The sequence below is a fragment of the Trifolium pratense genome, linkage group LG2, assembly GCF_020283565.1.
Source record: "Trifolium pratense cultivar HEN17-A07 linkage group LG2, ARS_RC_1.1, whole genome shotgun sequence".
Taxonomy (NCBI): Eukaryota; Viridiplantae; Streptophyta; class Magnoliopsida; order Fabales; family Fabaceae; genus Trifolium; species Trifolium pratense.
The window spans coordinates 68,345,732-68,357,348 of NC_060060.1; positions in this window are offsets into that span (position 1 = coordinate 68,345,732).

An 11,617-nucleotide genomic window follows, 5' to 3' on the forward strand; every position below is an offset into this window, starting at 1 on the left:
ATTTGGCGTATTTTAATGTTTGTAGTCCTTTTTATGGTTTTTGGCCAATTTTAGTGTTTGTAGTCGTTTTTATGGTTTTTGGCCTATTTTAGGGTCGTTTTTATGGTTTTTGACAAATTTTAGTGTTTGTAGTCGGTTTTATGGGTTTTGGCCAATTTTAGTGTTTGTAGTTGTTTTTATGGTTTTTTGCCTATTTTAGGGTCGTTTTATGGTTTTTGGCCTATTTTAGAGTCGTTTTTATGGCTTTTGACCAATTTTAGTGTTTGTAGTCGTTTTTATGGGTTTTGGCCAATTTTAGTGTTTGTAGTTGTTTTTATGGTTTTTGGCCTATTTTATGGTTTCTGACCAATTTTAGTGTTTGTAGTCGTTTTTATGAGTTTTGGCCAATTTTAGTGTTTGTAGTCGTTTTTATGGTTTTTGGCCAATTTTAGTGTTTGTAGTTGTTTTTATGGTATTTGGCGTATTTTAATGTTTGTAGTCCTTTTTATGGTTTTTGGCCAATTTTAGTGTTTGTAATCGTTTTTATGGTTTTTGGCCTATTTTAGGGTTGTTTTTATGGTTTTTGGCCAATTTTAGTGTTGATAGTTGTTTTTATGGGTTTTGGCCAATTTTAGTGTTTGTAGTCGTTTTTATGGTTTTTGGCCTATTTTAGGGTCGTTTTTATGGTTTTTGACAAATTTTAGTGTTTGTAGTCGGTTTTATGGGTTTTGGCCAATTTTAGTGTTTGTAGTTGTTTTTATGGTTTTTTGCCTATTTTAGGGTCGTTTTTATGGTTTTTGGCCTATTTTAGAGTCGTTTTTATGGCTTTTGACCAATTTTAGTGTTTGTAGTCGTTTTTATGGGTTTTGGCCAATTTTAGTGTTTGTAGTCGTTTTTATGGTTTTCGGCCAATTTTAGTGTTTGTAGTCGTTTTTATGGGTTATGGCCAATTTCAGTGTTTGTAATCGTTTTTATGGTTTTTGGCCTATTTTAGGGTCGTTTTTATGGTTTTTGGCCAATTTTAGTGTTGGTAGTTGTTTTTTTGGATTTTGGCCAATTTTAGTGTTTGTAGTCGGTTTTATGGGTTTTGGCCAATTTTAGTGTTTGTAGTTGTTTTTATGGTTTTTTGCCTATTTTAGGGTCGTTTTTATGGTTTTTGGCCTATTTTAGAGTCGTTTTTATGGCTTTTGACCAATTTTAGTGTTTGTAGTCGTTTTTATGGGTTTTGGCCAATTTTAGTGTTTGTAGTCGTTTTTATGGGTTATGGCCAATTTTAGTGTTTGTAGTCGTTTTTATGGTTTTCGGCCAATTTTAGTGTTTGTAGTCGTTTTTATGGGTTATGGCCAATTTCAGTGTTTGTAATCGTTTTTATGGTTTTTGGCCTATTTTAGGGTCGTTTTTATGGTTTTTGGCCAATTTTAGTGTTGGTAGTTGTTTTTTTGGATTTTGGCCAATTTTAGTGTTTGTAGTCGTTTTTATGGTTTTTGGCCTATTTTAGGGTCGTTTTTATGGTTTTTGGCCAATTTTAGTGTTTGTAGTCGTTTTATGGTTTTTGGCCTATTTTAGGGTCGTTTTTATGGTTTTTGACCAATTTTAGTGTTTGTAGTCGTTTTTATGAGTTTTGGCCAATTTTAGTGTTTGTAGTCGTTTTTATGGTTTTTGGCCAATTTTAGTGTTTGTAGTCGTTTTATGGTTTTTGGCCTATTTTAGGGTCGTTTTTATGGTTTTTGACCAATTTTAGTGTTTGTAGTCGTTTTTATGAGTTTTGGCCAATTTTAGTGTTTGTAGTCGTTTTTATGGTTTTTGGCCAATTTTAGGGTCGTTTTTATGGTTTCTGACCAATTTTAGTGTTTGTAGTCGTTTTTATGAGTTTTGGCCAATTTTAGTGTTTGTAGTCGTTTTTATGGGTTATGGCCAATTTCAGTGTTTGTAATCGTTTTTATGGTTGTTGGCCTATTTTAGGGTCGTTTTTATGGTTTTTGGCCAATTTTAGTGTTGGTAGTTGTTTTTTTGGATTTTGGCCAATTTTAGTGTTTGTAGTCGTTTTTATGGGTTATGGCCAATTTCAGTGTTTGTAATCGTTTTTATGGTTGTTGGCCTATTTTAGGGTCGTTTTTATGGTTTTTGGCCAATTTTAGTGTTGGTAGTTGTTTTTTTGGATTTTGGCCAATTTTAGTGTTTGTAGTCGTTTTTATGGTTTTTGGCCTATTTTAGGGTCGTTTTTATGGTTTTTGGCCAATTTTAGTGTTTGTAGTTGTTTTTATGGTATTTGGCGTATTTTAATGTTTGTAGTCCTTTTTATGGTTTTTGGCCAATTTTAGTGTTTGTAGTCGTTTTTATGGTTTTTTGCCTATTTTAGGGTCGTTTTATGGTTTTTGGCCTATTTTAGAGTCGTTTTTATGGCTTTTGACCAATTTTAGTGTTTGTAGTCGTTTTTATGGGTTTTGGCCAATTTTAGTGTTTGTAGTTGTTTTTATGGTTTTTGGCCTATTTTATGGTTTCTGACCAATTTTAGTGTTTGTAGTCGTTTTTATGAGTTTTGGCCAATTTTAGTGTTTGTAGTCGTTTTTATGGTATTTGGCGTATTTTAATGTTTGTAGTCCTTTTTATGGTTTTTGGCCTATTTTAGGGTCGTTTTTATGGTTTTTGACAAATTTTAGTGTTTGTAGTCGGTTTTATGGGTTTTGGCCAATTTTAGTGTTTGTAGTTGTTTTTATGGTTTTTTGCCTATTTTAGGGTCGTTTTATGGTTTTTGGCCTATTTTAGAGTCGTTTTTATGGCTTTTGACCAATTTTAGTGTTTGTAGTCGTTTTTATGGGTTTTGGCCAATTTTAGTGTTTGTAGTTGTTTTTATGGTTTTTGGCCTATTTTATGGTTTCTGACCAATTTTAGTGTTTGTAGTCGTTTTTATGAGTTTTGGCCAATTTTAGTGTTTGTAGTCGTTTTTATGGTTTTTGGCCAATTTTAGTGTTTGTAGTTGTTTTTATGGTATTTGGCGTATTTTAATGTTTGTAGTCCTTGTTATGGTTTTTGGCCAATTTTAGTGTTTGTAATCGTTTTTATGGTTTTTGGCCTATTTTAGGGTTGTTTTTATGGTTTTTGGCCAATTTTAGTGTTGATAGTTGTTTTTATGGGTTTTGGCCAATTTTAGTGTTTGTAGTCGTTTTTATGGTTTTTGGCCTATTTTAGGGTCGTTTTTATGGTTTTTGGCCAATTTTAGTGTTTGTAGTTTTTTTTATGGTATTTGGCGTATTTTAATGTTTGTAGTCCTTTTTATGGTTTTTGGCCAATTTTAGTGTTTGTAGTCGTTTTTATGGTTTTTGGCCTATTTTAGGGTCGTTTTTATGGTTTTTGACAAATTTTAGTGTTTGTAGTCGGTTTTATGGGTTTTGGCCAATTTTAGTGTTTGTAGTTGTTTTTATGGTTTTTTGCCTATTTTAGGGTCGTTTTTATGGTTTTTGGCCTATTTTAGAGTCGTTTTTATGGCTTTTGACCAATTTTAGTGTTTGTAGTCGTTTTTATGGGTTTTGGCCAATTTTAGTGTTTGTAGTTGTTTTTATGGTTTTTGGCCTATTTTAGGGTCGTTTTTATGGTTTCTGACCAATTTTAGTGTTTGTAGTCGTTTTTATGAGTTTTGGCCAATTTTAGTGTTTGTAGTCGTTTTTATGGTTTTCGGCCAATTTTAGTGTTTGTAGTCGTTTTTATGGGTTTTGACCTATTTTAGGGTCGTTTTTATGGTTTTTGGCCAATTTTAGTGTTTGTAGTTGTTTTTATGGTATTTGGCGTATTTTAATGTTTGTAGTCCTTTTTATGGTTTTTGGCCAATTTTAGTGTTTGTAGTCGTTTTTATGGTTTTTAGCCTATTTTAGGGTCGTTTTTATGGTTTTTGACAAATTTTAGTGTTTGTAGTCGGTTTTATGGGTTTTGGCCAATTTTAGTGTTTGTAGTTGTTTTTATGGTTTTTTTGCCTATTTTAGGGTCGTTTTATTGTTTTTGGCCTATTTTAGAGTCGTTTTTATGGCTTTTGACTAATTTTAGTGTTTGTAGTCGTTTTTATGGGTTATGGCCAATTTCAGTGTTTGTAATCGTTTTTATGGTTGTTGGCCTATTTTAGGGTCGTTTTTATGGTTTTTAAATTTTAGTGTTGGTAGTTGTTTTTTTGGATTTTGGCCAATTTTAGTGTTTGTAGTCGTTTTTATGGGTTATGGCCAATTTCAGTGTTTGTAATCGTTTTTATGGTTGTTGGCCTATTTTAGGGTCGTTTTTATGGTTTTTGGCCAATTTTAGTGTTTGTAATCGTTTTTATGGTTTTTGGCCTATTTTAGGGTCGTTTTTATGGTTTTTGACCAATTTTAGTGTTTGTAGTCGTTTTTATGGGTTATGGCCAATTTCAGTGTTTGTAATCGTTTTTATGGTTGTTGGCCTATTTTAGGGTCGTTTTTATGGTTTTTAAATTTTAGTGTTGGTAGTTGTTTTTTTGGATTTTGGCCAATTTTAGTGTTTGTAGTCGTTTTTATGGGTTATGGCCAATTTCAGTGTTTGTAATCGTTTTTATGGTTGTTGGCCTATTTTAGGGTCGTTTTTATGGTTTTTGGCCAATTTTAGGGTTGGTAGTTGTTTTTTTGGATTTTGGCCAATTTTAGTGTTTGTAGTCGTTTTTATGGTTTTTGGCCTATTTTAGGGTCGTTTTTATGGTTTTTGGCCAATTTTAGTGTTTGTAGTTGTTTTTATGGTATTTGGCGTATTTTAATGTTTGTAGTCCTTTTTATGGTTTTTGGCCAATTTTAGTGTTTGTAGTCGTTTTTATGGTTTTTGGCCTATTTTAGGGTCGTTTTTATGGTTTTTGACAAATTTTAGTGTTTGTAGTCGGTTTTATGGGTTTTGGCCAATTTTAGTGTTTGTAGTTGTTTTTATGGTTTTTTGCCTATTTTAGGGTCGTTTTATGGTTTTTGGCCTATTTTAGAGTCGTTTTTATGGCTTTTGACCAATTTTAGTGTTTGGAGTCGTTTTTATGGGTTTTGGCCAATTTTAGTGTTTGTAGTTGTTTTTATGGTTTTTGGCCTATTTTATGGTTTCTGACCAATTTTAGTGTTTGTAGTCGTTTTTATGAGTTTTGGCCAATTTTAGTGTTTGTAGTCGTTTTTATGGTTTTTGGCCAATTTTAGTGTTTGTAGTTGTTTTTATGGTATTTGGCGTATTTTAATGTTTGTAGTCCTTTTTATGGTTTTTGGCCAATTTTAGTGTTTGTAATCGTTTTTATGGTTTTTGGCCTATTTTAGGGTTGTTTTTATGGTTTTTGGCCAATTTTAGTGTTGATAGTTGTTTTTATGGTTTTTGGCCAATTTTAGTGTTTGTAGTCGTTTTTATGGTTTTTGGCCTATGTTAGGGTCGTTTTTATGGTTTTTGACAAATTTTAGTGTTTGTAGTCGGTTTTATGGGTTTTGGCCAATTTTAGTGTTTGTAGTTGTTTTTATGGTTTTTTGCCTATTTTAGGGTCGTTTTTATGGTTTTTGGCCTATTTTAGAGTCGTTTTTATGGCTTTTGACCAATTTTAGTGTTTGTAGTCGTTTTTATGGGTTTTGGCCAATTTTAGTGTTTGTAGTTGTTTTTATGGTTTTTGGCCTATTTTAGGGTCGTTTTTATGGTTTCTGACCAATTTTAGTGTTTGTAGTCGTTTTTATGAGTTTTGGCCAATTTTAGTGTTTGTAGTCGTTTTTATGGTTTTCGGCCAATTTTAGTGTTTGTAGTCGTTTTTATGGGTTATGGCCAATTTCAGTGTTTGTAATCGTTTTTATGGTTTTTGGCCTATTTTAGGGTCGTTTTTATGGTTTTTGGCCAATTTTAGTGTTGGTAGTTGTTTTTTTGGATTTTGGCCAATTTTAGTGTTTGTAGTCGTTTTTATGGGTTTTGGCCTATTTTAGGGTCGTTTTTATGGTTTTTGGCCAATTTTAGTGTTTGTAGTTGTTTTTATGGTATTTGGCGTATTTTAATGTTTGTAGTCCTTTTTATGGTTTTTGGCCAATTTTAGTGTTTGTAGTCGTTTTTATGGTTTTTGGCCTATTTTAGGGTCGTTTTTATGGTTTTTGACAAATTTTAGTGTTTGTAGTCGGTTTTATGGGTTTTGGCCAATTTTAGTGTTTGTAGTTGTTTTTATGGTTTTTTGCCTATTTTAGGGTCGTTTTATGGTTTTTGGCCTATTTTAGAGTCGTTTTTATGGCTTTTGACCAATTTTAGTGTTTGTAGTCGTTTTTATGGGTTATGGCCAATTTCAGTGTTTGTAATCGTTTTTATGGTTGTTGGCCTATTTTAGGGTCGTTTTTATGGTTTTTAAATTTTAGTGTTGGTAGTTGTTTTTTTGGATTTTGGCCAATTTTAGTGTTTGTAGTCGTTTTTATGGGTTATGGCCAATTTCAGTGTTTGTAATCGTTTTTATGGTTGTTGGCCTATTTTAGGGTCGTTTTTATGGTTTTTGGCCAATTTTAGTGTTTGTAATCGTTTTTATGGTTTTTGGCCTATTTTAGGGTCGTTTTTATGGTTTTTGACCAATTTTAGTGTTTGTAGTCGTTTTTATGGGTTATGGCCAATTTCAGTGTTTGTAATCGTTTTTATGGTTGTTGGCCTATTTTAGGGTCGTTTTTATGGTTTTTAAATTTTAGTGTTGGTAGTTGTTTTTTTGGATTTTGGCCAATTTTAGTGTTTGTAGTCGTTTTTATGGGTTATGGCCAATTTCAGTGTTTGTAATCGTTTTTATGGTTGTTGGCCTATTTTAGGGTCGTTTTTATGGTTTTTGGCCAATTTTAGGGTTGGTAGTTGTTTTTTTGGATTTTGGCCAATTTTAGTGTTTGTAGTCGTTTTTATGGTTTTTGGCCTATTTTAGGGTCGTTTTTATGGTTTTTGGCCAATTTTAGTGTTTGTAGTTGTTTTTATGGTATTTGGCGTATTTTAATGTTTGTAGTCCTTTTTATGGTTTTTGGCCAATTTTAGTGTTTGTAGTCGTTTTTATGGTTTTTGGCCTATTTTAGGGTCGTTTTTATGGTTTTTGACAAATTTTAGTGTTTGTAGTCGGTTTTATGGGTTTTGGCCAATTTTAGTGTTTGTAGTTGTTTTTATGGTTTTTTGCCTATTTTAGGGTCGTTTTATGGTTTTTGGCCTATTTTAGAGTCGTTTTTATGGCTTTTGACCAATTTTAGTGTTTGTAGTCGTTTTTATGGGTTTTGGCCAATTTTAGTGTTTGTAGTTGTTTTTATGGTTTTTGGCCTATTTTATGGTTTCTGACCAATTTTAGTGTTTGTAGTCGTTTTTATGAGTTTTGGCCAATTTTAGTGTTTGTAGTCGTTTTTATGGTTTTTGGCCAATTTTAGTGTTTGTAGTTGTTTTTATGGTATTTGGCGTATTTTAATGTTTGTAGTCCTTTTTATGGTTTTTGGCCAATTTTAGTGTTTGTAATCGTTTTTATGGTTTTTGGCCTATTTTAGGGTTGTTTTTATGGTTTTTGGCCAATTTTAGTGTTGATAGTTGTTTTTATGGGTTTTGGCCAATTTTAGTGTTTGTAGTCGTTTTTATGGTTTTTGGCCTATTTTAGGGTCGTTTTTATGGTTTTTGGCCAATTTTAGTGTTTGTAGTTTTTTTTATGGTATTTGGCGTATTTTAATGTTTGTAGTCCTTTTTATGGTTTTTGGCCAATTTTAGTGTTTGTAGTCGTTTTTATGGTTTTTGGCCTATTTTAGGGTCGTTTTTATGGTTTTTGACAAATTTTAGTGTTTGTAGTCGGTTTTATGGGTTTTGGCCAATTTTAGTGTTTGTAGTTGTTTTTATGGTTTTTTGCCTATTTTAGGGTCGTTTTTATGGTTTTTGGCCTATTTTAGAGTCGTTTTTATGGCTTTTGACCAATTTTAGTGTTTGTAGTCGTTTTTATGGGTTTTGGCCAATTTTAGTGTTTGTAGTTGTTTTTATGGTTTTTGGCCTATTTTAGGGTCGTTTTTATGGTTTCTGACCAATTTTAGTGTTTGTAGTCGTTTTTATGAGTTTTGGCCAATTTTAGTGTTTGTAGTCGTTTTTATGGTTTTCGGCCAATTTTAGTGTTTGTAGTCGTTTTTATGGGTTATGGCCAATTTCAGTGTTTGTAATCGTTTTTATGGTTTTTGGCCTATTTTAGGGTCGTTTTTATGGTTTTTGGCCAATTTTAGTGTTGGTAGTTGTTTTTTTGGATTTTGGCCAATTTTAGTGTTTGTAGTCGTTTTTATGGGTTTTGGCCTATTTTAGGGTCGTTTTTATGGTTTTTGGCCAATTTTAGTGTTTGTAGTTGTTTTTATGGTATTTGGCGTATTTTAATGTTTGTAGTCCTTTTTATGGTTTTTGGCCAATTTTAGTGTTTGTAGTCGTTTTTATGGTTTTTGGCCTATTTTAGGGTCGTTTTTATGGTTTTTGACAAATTTTAGTGTTTGTAGTCGGTTTTATGGGTTTTGGCCAATTTTAGTGTTTGTAGTTGTTTTTATGGTTTTTTGCCTATTTTAGGGTCGTTTTATGGTTTTTGGCCTATTTTAGAGTCGTTTTTATGGCTTTTGACCAATTTTAGTGTTTGTAGTCGTTTTTATGGGTTTTGGCCAATTTTAGTGTTTGTAGTTGTTTTTATGGTTTTTGGCCTATTTTATGGTTTCTGACCAATTTTAGTGTTTGTAGTCGTTTTTATGAGTTTTGGCCAATTTTAGTGTTTGTAGTCGTTTTTATGGTTTTTGGCCAATTTTAGTGTTTGTAGTTGTTTTTATGGTATTTGGCGTATTTTAATGTTTGTAGTCCTTTTTATGGTTTTTGGCCAATTTTAGTGTTTGTAGTCGTTTTTATGGTTTTTGGCCAATTTTAGTGTTTGTAGTCGTTTTATGGTTTTTGGCCTATTTTAGGGTCGTTTTTATGGTTTTTGACCAATTTTAGTGTTTGTAGTCGTTTTTATGAGTTTTGGCCAATTTTAGTGTTTGTAGTCGTTTTTATGGTTTTTGGCCAATTTTAGGGTCGTTTTTATGGTTTCTGACCAATTTTAGTGTTTGTAGTCGTTTTTATGAGTTTTGGCCAATTTTAGTGTTTGTAGTCGTTTTTATGGGTTATGGCCAATTTCAGTGTTTGTAATCGTTTTTATGGTTGTTGGCCTATTTTAGGGTCGTTTTTATGGTTTTTGGCCAATTTTAGTGTTGGTAGTTGTTTTTTTGGATTTTGGCCAATTTTAGTGTTTGTAGTCGTTTTTATGGGTTATGGCCAATTTCAGTGTTTGTAATCGTTTTTATGGTTGTTGGCCTATTTTAGGGTCGTTTTTATGGTTTTTGACAAATTTTAGTGTTTGTAGTCGGTTTTATGGGTTTTGGCCAATTTTAGTGTTTGTAGTTGTTTTTATGGTTTTTTGCCTATTTTAGGGTCGTTTTATGGTTTTTGGCCTATTTTAGAGTCGTTTTTATGGCTTTTGACCAATTTTAGTGTTTGTAGTCGTTTTTATGGGTTTTGGCCAATTTTAGTGTTTGTAGTTGTTTTTATGGTTTTTGGCCTATTTTATGGTTTCTGACCAATTTTAGTGTTTGTAGTCGTTTTTATGAGTTTTGGCCAATTTTAGTGTTTGTAGTCGTTTTTATGGTTTTTGGCCAATTTTAGTGTTTGTAGTTGTTTTTATGGTATTTGGCGTATTTTAATGTTTGTAGTCCTTTTTATGGTTTTTGGCCAATTTTAGTGTGTTGTAATCGTTTTTATGGTTTTTGGCCTATTTTAGGGTTGTTTTTATGGTTTTTGGCCAATTTTAGTGTTGATAGTTGTTTTTATGGTTTTTGGCCAATTTTAGTGTTTGTAGTCGTTTTTATGGTTTTTGGCCTATTTTAGGGTCGTTTTTATGGTTTTTGACAAATTTTAGTGTTTGTAGTCGGTTTTATGGGTTTTGGCCAATTTTAGTGTTTGTAGTTGTTTTTATGGTTTTTTGCCTATTTTAGGGTCGTTTTTATGGTTTTTGGCCTATTTTAGAGTCGTTTTTATGGCTTTTGACCAATTTTAGTGTTTGTAGTCGTTTTTATGGGTTTTGGCCAATTTTAGTGTTTGTAGTTGTTTTTATGGTTTTTGGCCTATTTTAGGGTCGTTTTTATGGTTTCTGACCAATTTTAGTGTTTGTAGTCGTTTTTATGAGTTTTGGCCAATTTTAGTGTTTGTAGTCGTTTTTATGGTTTTCGGCCAATTTTAGTGTTTGTAGTCGTTTTTATGGGTTATGGCCAATTTCAGTGTTTGTAATCGTTTTTATGGTTTTTGGCCTATTTTAGGGTCGTTTTTATGGTTTTTGGCCAATTTTAGTGTTGGTAGTTGTTTTTTTGGATTTTGGCCAATTTTAGTGTTTGTAGTCGTTTTTATGGGTTTTGGCCTATTTTAGGGTCGTTTTTATGGTTTTTGGCCAATTTTAGTGTTTGTAGTTGTTTTTATGGTATTTGGCGTATTTTAATGTTTGTAGTCCTTTTTATGGTTTTTGGCCAATTTTAGTGTTTGTAGTCGTTTTTATGGTTTTTGGCCTATTTTAGGGTCGTTTTTATGGTTTTTGACAAATTTTAGTGTTTGTAGTCGGTTTTATGGGTTTTGGCCAATTTTAGTGTTTGTAGTTGTTTTTATGGTTTTTTGCCTATTTTAGGGTCGTTTTATGGTTTTTGGCCTATTTTAGAGTCGTTTTTATGGCTTTTGACCAATTTTAGTGTTTGTAGTCGTTTTTATGGGTTATGGCCAATTTCAGTGTTTGTAATCGTTTTTATGGTTGTTGGCCTATTTTAGGGTCGTTTTTATGGTTTTTAAATTTTAGTGTTGGTAGTTGTTTTTTTGGATTTTGGCCAATTTTAGTGTTTGTAGTCGTTTTTATGGGTTATGGCCAATTTCAGTGTTTGTAATCGTTTTTATGGTTGTTGGCCTATTTTAGGGTCGTTTTTATGGTTTTTGGCCAATTTTAGTGTTTGTAATCGTTTTTATGGTTTTTTGGCCTATTTTAGGGTCGTTTTTATGGTTTTTGACCAATTTTAGTGTTTGTAGTCGTTTTTATGGGTTATGGCCAATTTCAGTGTTTGTAATCGTTTTTATGGTTGTTGGCCTATTTTAGGGTCGTTTTTATGGTTTTTAAATTTTAGTGTTGGTAGTTGTTTTTTTGGATTTTGGCCAATTTTAGTGTTTGTAGTCGTTTTTATGGGTTATGGCCAATTTCAGTGTTTGTAATCGTTTTTATGGTTGTTGGCCTATTTTAGGGTCGTTTTTATGGTTTTTGGCCAATTTTAGGGTTGGTAGTTGTTTTTTTGGATTTTGGCCAATTTTAGTGTTTGTAGTCGTTTTTATGGATTTTGGCCTATTTTAGGGTCGTTTTTATGGTTTTTGGCCAATTTTAGTGTTTGTAGTTGTTTTTATGGTATTTGGCGTATTTTAATGTTTGTAGTCCTTTTTATGGTTTTTGGCCAATTTTAGTGTTTGTAGTCGTTTTTATGGTTTTTGGCCTATTTTAGGGTCGTTTTTATGGTTTTTGACAAATTTTAGTGTTTGTAGTCGGTTTTATGGGTTTTGGCCAATTTTAGTGTTTGTAGTTGTTTTTATGGTTTTTTGCCTATTTTAGGGTCGTTTTATGGTTTTTGGCCTATTTTAGAGTCGTTTT